Raw genomic sequence first — 11,163 nt, 5'->3', positions numbered from 1 at the left:
TAGACATAAATTCAAACTATATAGTATTCATTTCTCTTCCATGCTTTTTAATTTTCTTTTTTATATCTCCAATGACTTATTTGTTTAATTTTAAACTTTCTCAGATCTATCTTCTAGTTCATTAAGTCTTCCTTAAAGTATGTTTAATTTGCTATTAATCTATCCACTGTTTTTAAATTTCAATGCCTATATAAATTTTTTTTGATAATTGGTGATTTAATTCTTTCTCTTGTTATAGAATGTCTCATTCTCAGGTCTTCAACTTTCCTTTTTATTTAATAATATTTTATATATTTCAGATTACATAATAACTGAAGTTCTCCTCCTGAATTTTATTGTTCGTTACTTTTATGGTTTTATTCTTTCCTTAGGATTTAGATTCTTCGTTAAATGTATTTAATAATTTTGTATATGTATTTTTTATTCTTTCGATTGTCATACTAGTAGCCAAAGTTTTGGGAATATTATAACTCTAACTCATAATAGATTGTTTCTTTGTGTGTTTTGTAATTTTAAATCACAGTGTAGATTTGCAGATGGGAAGTCATAGCTCAGGTTGAGACCAGGTCCTTTCACAACAGGTTTTCCTTGTATTCTTGACAACCATTGTAGGGACTTCTTGAGTGTGATTGATTTCTATGAGTTTGTTGATTTGGAGATTCTAGGGCAATGCAAATTTGAATTACAAATCCAATGGAAGTACAGGCCTGGGCTTTAAACTCTTAGAGATAATTTTGTTTGTTTTTATCCAGAATCTAGCAGAGAGATGTTTCCCCTGTTGGTGGGAATTTATTTTCTAGTCAAAACTTACACTAAAATTGTAGCCCTTCCTGGATCTTAACCTAACCCCACCTCTTTACACTGGACCATGCCTTCTCTATTTCTGCATGGACGTTGGAATTCTATCCTTTAGCTACCTCGATCTCTCACTTAACTCTCCCAGGGATACCATAGCATTAGCAAAACGTATTTGGTTTTCAATGCTGCCTTCATTTCTGACATTTGGGCATTTGCCATCTTTCTTGTCAGCTCAGCTATGCATCTTAGAGTGTTTTTATGTTACATCTAGCATATCTAGGTGTTTGTAGTAGGAAGGTTTTCAAGTTCTCTTATTCTGCTATCATTTTACAGCCAGAAGCTCTGGACTGCCATGCATTTGTTGAATACTAATTAATGCCAGGTAGTGAGCTTAGTAGTAGGGACACAAAGATCTGTGAGACATACTCTCTGCTCACAAGATGATAGTCTAGTGGGGAAGGTAGCCATGTAATTTTTGGGTAACATAATTGGTACAAAAAAAGGTACATATACAGTACTTTCAAAACAAAATAGAGGCCACTCAAGCTTATGGGTGAGATCAGGTCAGAGAAGGCTTCCTAGAAGAAGAGATACTTAATCTGGTCCTGAAATATAAATAGGAGTACATCAGGTAAAGGTAGTAGAGAAGGGAGGAAAGTGCATGGTAAGTTTGAGAGAACTACAAGCATTTCAGAGCTATTGGAGTGGAGTTCAAGGAACTGACCACATCTTATTTGTAGACCCAACAACAGATTTCTGATTGAGCTCTTCTGATACCTTAATAAGAAGACAAACACAATGTGATACAGATATAGCATTCTAGTTATAGGAAAGATATGGTTACCTGAGTCCTCTGGGGAGCAGATGTCAAGAAAGAATTAGAAGTGTAAGAGATTTCTTGGGAGCAATGTCCATAAAATACCAAGCAGGGAGAGAGCAGGAGAAGGCAGGGAGAGCTGTCAATCTGCAATACAGGTCTCACATTTGTGAAATGAGAAGGGAAGAAAGGAAGATTGGGTAGGAAGAGTCTTAGATTCTGGTGCAACTTTGAGAAAATATTTGCCAAACTAATGGGGAGCTCTAATGCGTTGCCCACAGAGGAGTCCACATTGGGCAGAAATGACCAGGTCACAGTATTCTTGCTGAGTGCTGTGCTCAGTAATTAGCTGGGGCTGCTGGGTAGAAGCACAGCCTTAGCGCAAATGCTGCAGCAGATCTCAAAGGTCTAACCACACTCCTGGTGGTGAGTCTTCTCTTGAATCTCCATGGCTACCACATCCCCACTTGGAAATTTTATAATCTGGCCTTCTGGTTTATATACAAGTTTCATGTGAACTTAATTAGGTACCTATCACTAAGAATCTGTTCATTTCTGAGTTTCCAGTACCTAGGGCTGTAAGGTTGAAGATAAGAGCCATATCATGACAGATTTTTCCAGTTAATATCTAGTGGGTTTTGGACTTAGCATCCTTTAAACCTGCCTGTTTATGGCAAAAACCTCTCTGCCTCATTGTGCGTCATATGCCTGCCTTATTTTTTTTTTTTTTGGTCCTAAATTCATTCCTTTCTACTGTATTGTTTTATCCTGTTGATCCAGATAACATTTTCACTCCAGATACACTTGTTGACCTCTGTTCATCTAGACTGGAGAATGTGGCTAAAAATAGTATAATTAAAAGTACTGTGAGAATGATTATTCATAAAGGGATTTGAGTGATTTTATGAAAATATACATTAATATCAGAAGGAAACTAGAAGATTACTGTCATACCCTTCCTCCCAGGAAATGTTTAATTACTGAAAAATTTCTTAACACATGTCATGGAAAAATTGGTCACATAATTTGAACTTTGGAAATTGCATGGTGTTTAAAAAAAAAAGAGAGAATGAGAATGAATCATTGAATAATTTATGTTCCGTCTGTGCACTAACCACTTCATCAAACAGCTAAGTTCACACACATATTCCTTGAAATTTGGGGGACATAAAGTCAAAGGAATGCATTTCTGCCTTTAAAGTTTTCATTTTCCTTCCTTTCTCTGGGGCACAGAGTGAATGGGATTAAAGGTGAAGCTGCTTGAGTCACACACATCTTGATGTTTCTGTTGCCTTTGCACAGAATCTCACATCCTAACATGTTTTGTCTCTGGCATTCTTAGTATGTCCTTTACATTACAGAACAGCATTCATAGTGTCAAACTTTTTTGTTTTTCTTTACCAAAGAGAATTTTAGTTTTATCAAACTGCATTAAATGTTCTGTGCCTTCGCTTTGACTCAAGTAGCATATTCTTGAGAAATGTGATATTTTACAGCAACTGATTTAGGCACACATGAATCAAACCACATCTTCCTTGAGAACTGAGTCAACCTGTCAAGTACCTAAGCAAGCGGGTTTAACATGAATTTATAGTTTCCATGTGAGAATGGTAAGGAAAAATGGAAGGATATAAAAGGATATTGGGAGAGGAAGGTCAGAGAAGTTGTTCTTTTGTAAAGTTTTCCACTGGGGATAAAGAAATGGTTCCAGAACTGCAAACAGGTCTCCCAGAATTATCTGACATTTTCCTTTACAGTTAAATGCTGGAGATTTTCCTGAGGAGCTAAGGCGTTGAAGGCCTGGTTAGAAATTTAAAGCTGTGTGCCTAGATAGATGCAAAAGATCTAACTCCAGATAAACTCCTCCACGTATTTTTTCCTTGTTGACCTCTCAAAGTGTCCTATAATTACACTCCACCTGTGTTTCCAAGGCTCCTGGACATATCTACAAATTGAAATTAGTGTATATTTGTATATGAAGGTTGACAGCTAAATAAGAAAAATATTCTGTGGCATCTAATTACAGAAAACTAATAAACATGCAAAAATCAAAGAAGAACGTAACAAAACAAAAAACCACCAGTGCCTGAACCTCAGGATGTGCATATGCAGATTAGGTCTCTAACCAGGCTAAATGTTAACCTGGAATTATAAAGCTCTTGCTTTATAATTGTTCTGCTGCAAGTGTTTATATAATTACTCCATTATTTAGCTCAGGGTGTTTTTGTTAGATAATTCAACTAAATGTTAAGACATCAAATGAATAAGTAGAACTGCAATTGACTGGGGATGATGCCAGCACTGAATATCATTATTAAGGTTATAGGTTTTAGCAAAGATTGAATTAAATGCTGATTATATCTAAATACTCCAGTAAGAAGGTCTTTGAAGAGACTTTTAAAATTTGATATGTGGTATGTTTTTGTTGCTTTTAAAAACAATATGTTCAAATGGGTGACTCAATGCTAAAGGGTATTACCATAGATTTAAGCTTTTTTTTTTTTTTCTGGACGGAGGTGGGTTGAAAGGAGAGACAAAGTTTGTATTTCACCACTAATTTAGATTCAAGAAAAAATAAATAACAGCAATACAATTTTAGAATAAGATTTATATAATAAACTGATAATTTTATTATTTTATATCCATTTATTATATAAATATATTATATATAATATATATAATAAAAATATATATAAATAATCCATTTATTATATAAATAAACGTATGTTTATTATTTCGCTAATTTTGTCAGTTCTTGAGAATGGGATTTGTCCAATGTAGAGAGAACTGGGAAATTTTCAGTAAAATAATTTTTCTGAAACTCCTAAAAATCAGGTGAAACTGTCAATACGTAAATAAACATAGATGTAAAACTTTTAAAATGTGGGGACGAAGGTGGAAGACTAAAGTACAAATGTTATATGTTGTGACAAAGTAGAAATAATGCAACTGAAAAGTGCAAGTGAGAGAGAGAAAGAAGAAAATAAGCCTATTGATTGTTGTGTACCTTGTAGGTAAGGAAAATACGACAGCAAAAACTGATAAAGCAGGTAGTCAAAGGCAGAAATAGAAATGAGCAAACCAAAAACTCCAGGAGATTACTGGTGTTCAAGAAGTGTAAGTACAATAGTAGCTACCAGACCAAAATAGAAGCTTTTCTAAATATAAAAAAAATTAAGGAACAAAAAATACACATATGGAGAAAAGTATCAAAAAATAACAAAATATATAATACTTTGCCACAGTTAAGCCCAAACATAACAGGGTTTTACCCATCTACTAAGACTTCCAATTTTGCTCATAAAGAATGATCTAAATATATATGTATGTGTATATGTATATGTGTGTATATATATAAAACTATATGCTCTATATATACACACACATACATGCACATCATATACAACAGATAGACCTAGACCTAAAAGTGATCCAAAAAGCTAAAAACGGATGAAAAAAGGTATATATCAGGCAAATGGAAAAATAAGGAAGTCAGGGTAGCAATCCTGATACCAGATAAAATAAATTCAAGCCAAAAATCTTAAACATGATAAAGACAGGCACTTTTTACACAGGAAAACCATACTTTACAATGTAGACACATCTTTATGAACAGTTATACGTCAAATAACATAGTAATCATCTTTATAAAGCCAAACTACAGGAGATGCTAGAAGACATAAAAGAAATCACATTGGCTGGGCATGATGGCTCATGCCTGTAATCCCAGTGCTTTGGGAGGCCGAGGCGGGTGGATCACGAGGTCAGGAGTTTGAGACCAGCTTGGCCAACATGGTGAAACCCTGTCTCTACTAAAAATACAAAAATTAGTCAGGTATAGTGGTGGGTGCCTGCAGTCCCAGCTACTTGGGAGGCTGAGGCAGGAGAATTGCTTGAACTCGGGATGGGGAGGTTTCAGTGAGTTGAGATTGTGCCACTGCACTCCAGCCTAGGTGACACAGCAAGACTCCATCTCCAGGGAGGGAGGGGGAAAAAAGAAATCGCATTAATCAGAGATATTCATACAGCTTTCCTAATACAGCAAAGATGAAGTAGGCAAGAAATAAGGAGATTGAAAACCTAAACAACATAATCACTACAGGGGATCTTATAGATATACTGTATGTCAAACTCTACGCCCTGTCAATAGAGAATACATCTTCTCAAGAGCTCATTCAACATCCACATAATTTGATTATATATTACTACACACACACACACACACACACACACAGACACACAGAGTAAGTTTAGTGGCATACTGGTAAACAAGTAGTTTGGGTTGGGGTGGGGGGATCTGATTTATATCATTTACTGATTTCTTTGATGTAAATCCTTCAGTGGTCAATTAGAGCATAAATTGATAAATCAACCGGTGAAATAGAAGACTGAATAATAGAACTAAAGTTCATATGGAAATTTGATATATAATAAAAGACAAAGATAGACTTTTTAAAAATTAAAGCTGGGACAACCCAGGAGCCATTTAGAAAAAGGTGAAATTAATTCATAGCTTATATATACACAAAATTAACTCAAAATACATCACAGATCTAATGTAAAAATGAAAGTGTATGATACAATAAAAAGAGTAAATTTCTTTTTCATTTTGGTGTAGGAAAAGGCTTTCTAATTATGCTTCAAAATCTATAGGCAGTAAAAAAGATCGATAATTTTGACTACATAACATTAAATGTTTTTGCACATCAAAAATCATAACTGAAAATCTGGGAGAAAATATTTGCAACATATAGAGTAAGGCCTAATAGTTCTTACATATAAAGAAATCTTGAGGAACCAAGGGCCAAAACCCCAGCACAAATTGAGAAAGAGGCATAATTAGACAACTCAAAAAGTAAGATGTAAAATCAGCTTTTAAACATATGAAAAATGTTTACATTAAGAAATATAAATTAGTTCTTTTTTTTTTTTTTTGAGACTGAGTCTCACTCTGTCTCCCAGGCTGGAGTGCACTCGCGCTGTCTCGGCTCACTGCAAGCTCCACCTCCTAGGTTCACGCCACGCCATTCTCCTGCCTCAGCCTCCTGAGTAGCTGGGACCACAGGCACCCACCACCATGCCCGGCTAATTTTTTGTATTTTGAGTAGAGACTGGGTTTCACCATGTTAGCCAGGATGGTCTCGATCTTCTGATCTTGTGATCTGTCCACCTCAGCCTCCCAAAGTGCTGGGATTACAGTCGTGAGCCACCGTGCCCAGCCAACACATTTTTAACACTATGAAAATAATAGCAACAATCTAAATGTTCATCCATGGTAGAGGGTGCTAATGGCTTGAACGTGTCCTCCCAAATTTCATCTGTTGGAAACTTAATCCTCAAATTCATATGTTTATGGTATTTGGACATGGGGCCTTTGGGAAGTAATTGAGATTAGATAAGGTCATCAGGCTGAGGACTTTATAATGGGACTGATGACTTTATAAGAAGAGGAAGAGAGACCTGAGCTGACACCACATTCTTGCCTTCTGGTTATATGACGCCCTCTGCCATGTTATGATGTAGCAAGAAGGCCCTCACCAGATGCTGAGCAGATGCTGGTGCCATACTCTTGGACTTTACAGCCTCCAGAACGATAAGCTAAGTAAACCTCTATTCTTAATAAATTAGTCTGTGGTATTCAGGTATAGCAACAGAAAACAGACGAAGACAGAAAGGTTGAAGAAACTACAGCACCTCCATGCAATGGAGTTCTGTGCATCTGTAAAAAGAATGAGGAAGGTCTCTATGAACTGATACAGAATTTTCCAGGATATGTTGGTTAGGTGAATAAAGCAAAAACAAAAAACATCTCTAATAAGCTATCCTTCATGTGAGGAAGAATAGAATATAGGAAAATACGTATATATCTGTTCATTTGTACAAAATGCATATGGGAAGGTTGAATCAGAAACTATGACAGGCTCAATTTAAAACTCATTTCATGAGCTCTGGGTGAGATATATTTCTAATAAAGATGTATCTGGCCAATGACAGCTTTAGCTTTTAATCAGATGCTAAATTTCCAAGGGTAAGAGATAGAATAATTCATTCAACTGCCTTTTGTGTAGCTGGTTCTATTTGTTACCTTTGTTAAATATTTGATAGAGCTTCCAACCCTTACAATCAGTGCAACTGAGGAAAAAGATTGTAGATTGATGCAAAACGCTGTTGACCTCCCCCTTGAAACCAATGGCATATGTAGTTTGAGTTACCTGTAAACAAGGCTTCCTGTCCCTGTGTGGACCCTCAGAACTGCTGTTTTTAATATTAGGTACTAAGGAGCCCTGTACTGAGGAAACTATGCTTGAAGGTTAGCAGTTGCTTAAAGCTCCTTGTTAGAGTGGAGTATCTCCAGTGTTTTGTGGATCATTATCAAGAGCCTGTGGAAATGCAAATAAAACCAGTCTCATTATTACAATTTGGGCTATATGTTACCAGGGAAAACAGTAAGAGAAAGGCAGAAATAACAGAACTGAGAGGTGAAGTTTTAATATGGTGTAGCTGCATCTGTGCTTACATGTTATAAATAGGAATAGGGAAAAAATAACATTTTAGAGAGGCAGCCAGGTATGGGAAAAGAATAGGAGGTTTGCCTCAGACCCAAATTTAAATCCTGATTCAGATACTTATTAGATGTAACTTTTGTAGGCTGTGTAACTTCTCAGAGTCTGTTTCCTTTTCTGTAAGGTAGGGATAAGATCATCCCTTTTTTGAGCTGTCGCGAGAATTGGATAAGGAACTGTATATCTGGCATATACTAGGTTTATAAAAGGTGGTGCATTCCTCCCTCTGATACTTACAGTTTTGTGTGTTCATTTTTGTGTGTTTATTTTCATTTTTGTATTGTTTTTCTCTTTTGTTTCAGATCTAATTCATTGTCTTGGCTCTCTAATTATTAGAGTTGCCCAGGGTTGACTGCTGACTGGTGTTTTTGCTTGTTTCTTCCACAGAGGTCTCTCTGCCCATGGTTTTAACTACGATTTTCTTTCCCCGAGAGGAAACAGTACCATTATCAATTTATGAACTGTTTATATTAACACCAAAGAAAAATGTTGCAAAACTACTTTGATTTCCAACTATGGATCATTAATCTCGCTATCTTTAAAGGCCTCTTATGTGTAAGGTATTACCTACCTACTAGTCTTTTGAAGAAGAATTCTGGTTGTAAAAAAGTTTATAATTAAAGCAGAATGACACAGGCGAAATATAGATGCATTGACCATGTTATGGGGCATTAGAAAATGGAGCCATTAATTAGGATCAGGGAAATCTTTTTTAAAAAAGAAGCATTTAAAGTGGATCTTGAAGGAGAAAAATTTCAAGAGGAAAATTATTTGAGAAATTGATTATTTGGTGTTATAGCTTAATTTTATTCAAAGCACATGAAAGGGGGAGAGCAGAAATCAAAGGGCTCTAAGTGAATAAGCTTTAACATGTTCCTCATTTTTATGTTTATGTTGGGCAGAAAATTGTTACAGAGGACAGAGTTGTGAGAAAAGGCATTTTTCCCCCACTGAGTCATTCACAAGTCATAGAAAGAACCAAAATCAGGAAATTACCTCTTCTTTTATTGAAGCTAAGGTCTTGGTTTAATGGAAACCACTCACTAGAGAGATAAGAAATAGTGTCAATTAAGTTCATCTCCCTTCTTGTTATGTAGAAATAGCAGAGCATTGAAACCAAGCTGCAGACAGGAGCCTTGTGTCTAGTAATTTGATGTGGCTCTGATGGAAGTAGTATAACAATTCAGAGATGCAAGTCCAGGTTGCACTGTGTTATGGGAGAAGTTTGTGAAATGATGGCCATATTATCAGTGGTCACAGTTGATTTGCGTAAGAAGACTTTGTAGTTTATCAATGTGTAGGATGCTTTGAACAGAATAGTTATCCAGTTTTTATTTGTGGCATGAAGGACGTGGTCTCTAGAGTCAGGAAATCTAGACTCACAGCTGTGTGACTTGATCTTTGGGAACCTCAGTTTCTTTATGAATAAAATGAACTGATGTTAATACTAACTAGGGTTGGTGAAGATAGCAAAAGTACAACTACAGACAAACAGGGCTTAAAACTGTTTAGGACTTTCATGTCGGTTACCATTCAAGGGAGCATTAGTGAATCAACCAATAAATTACCTGGCCTATGGCGTAGTTTACCATGGAATGAAAAAGCATTCTGCAAAGAAAACAAGGGAATTATTGAGTTCTTAACTTGTGTGATTCAAATAAACTCTCCATATAGCCTATATAGAGGCTCTCTCTGGTCGCCAAAACAGTGTTTTTCAAACTGTAGGTTTTAACTTGTTACTGGGTCATGGAATCAGTTTAGAGTTGGCACCAGGATTTTTTTAATTGATGAATCAGAAAAAGTAGAATAGAATACAATATAAAATATCAAACCACCTTGTATAGTAAGAGTACTAACTTATTAATAAAAATGTTATTCTGTGCCTATACTCATACATATACACATATAAAGATGAGTTAGAAATGGCAAATGTGTTTTTTAAAATGGCTTGCAGTCAGTCAGCATCTGAAAAAGTTTGTTCTAGAGTGTCACTGATGAATTGTATTCTCAAATATCTCCTTCCCTTACATTTCTCATAAGCTTTACTTTTCTACATTCTCAACTGTCCGCCTGACATATTCACTAGGTTGTTTAGCCTTCTTCTCAAACTGATATTCCTAAAACTGAACCTTCTCTACCTTCAGATCATTTTATCCTGCAAATTTTTAATTTTTATGTATTCATTATACACTCAGTTACTTTTGGTCAAGCCTTAGTAGTTTCAACACTTGCCTTTCTCTTCACTCTTTCCCATCTTTAATCGGTGAGTATAGTTTATGGAATTGACCTTAATTAAGTGCCTAGTATTAGTCAGTATGCCATATGCTTTATATATGTTGTTTCGTGGAATTCTTACCATATCCTTATAATGAAATTAGGCTGAAAGGTGTTGAGTAACCAACCAGATGTTACATGCATTGTATTTATGTAGATCAGTTCTTTTAGCTCAATCAGCTTAGGTCTATCTGGCTCGAAACCTTAATGCTTTGTTACATCCTGCCACCTTCCCAAACACCCTCTTTAAAATTTCTTCAGGAGCTCAGCATGATATTAGAGCAGTTATAATCCAGAATTATAATCACTACATGGTCCTGGGTTGTAATCAAGGCTCATATTGCTGGAAAGGACTTCAGAGCTCTCAACTGTTATTTTGAAAAAGACATAATTAAGACTTAGATAGGTTAAGCGACTTCTCTGAAGCCATAGGCTAATTAGAGGCAGAGCTGTGGCCAGAATTCAGGTCTTGGTTTTAGTGTAGTGATGTTTTTGTCTTTTCTACTAGTCTCAGGAGCTAGAACAAAGGGTGGAAAAATGAAAAACAGGATCCACAGAGCAAGGAGATGTTGAATACCCCAAGGTGTCAGAGGCTTTAGAAGTAATTGATTCCTTATTAAGTCCTTAGGATCAGAAATCCTTGGAGATTTTCATCTGAATCATCCTGGGTCAATATCCTTCTAAAAGCTCTTTACTGGCCAATGTTCTATA

The sequence above is a fragment of the Gorilla gorilla genome, chromosome 12, assembly GCF_029281585.2.
Source record: "Gorilla gorilla gorilla isolate KB3781 chromosome 12, NHGRI_mGorGor1-v2.1_pri, whole genome shotgun sequence".
NCBI classification, from domain to species: domain Eukaryota; kingdom Metazoa; phylum Chordata; class Mammalia; order Primates; family Hominidae; genus Gorilla; species Gorilla gorilla.
This window is presented reverse-complemented; position numbering follows the sequence as displayed.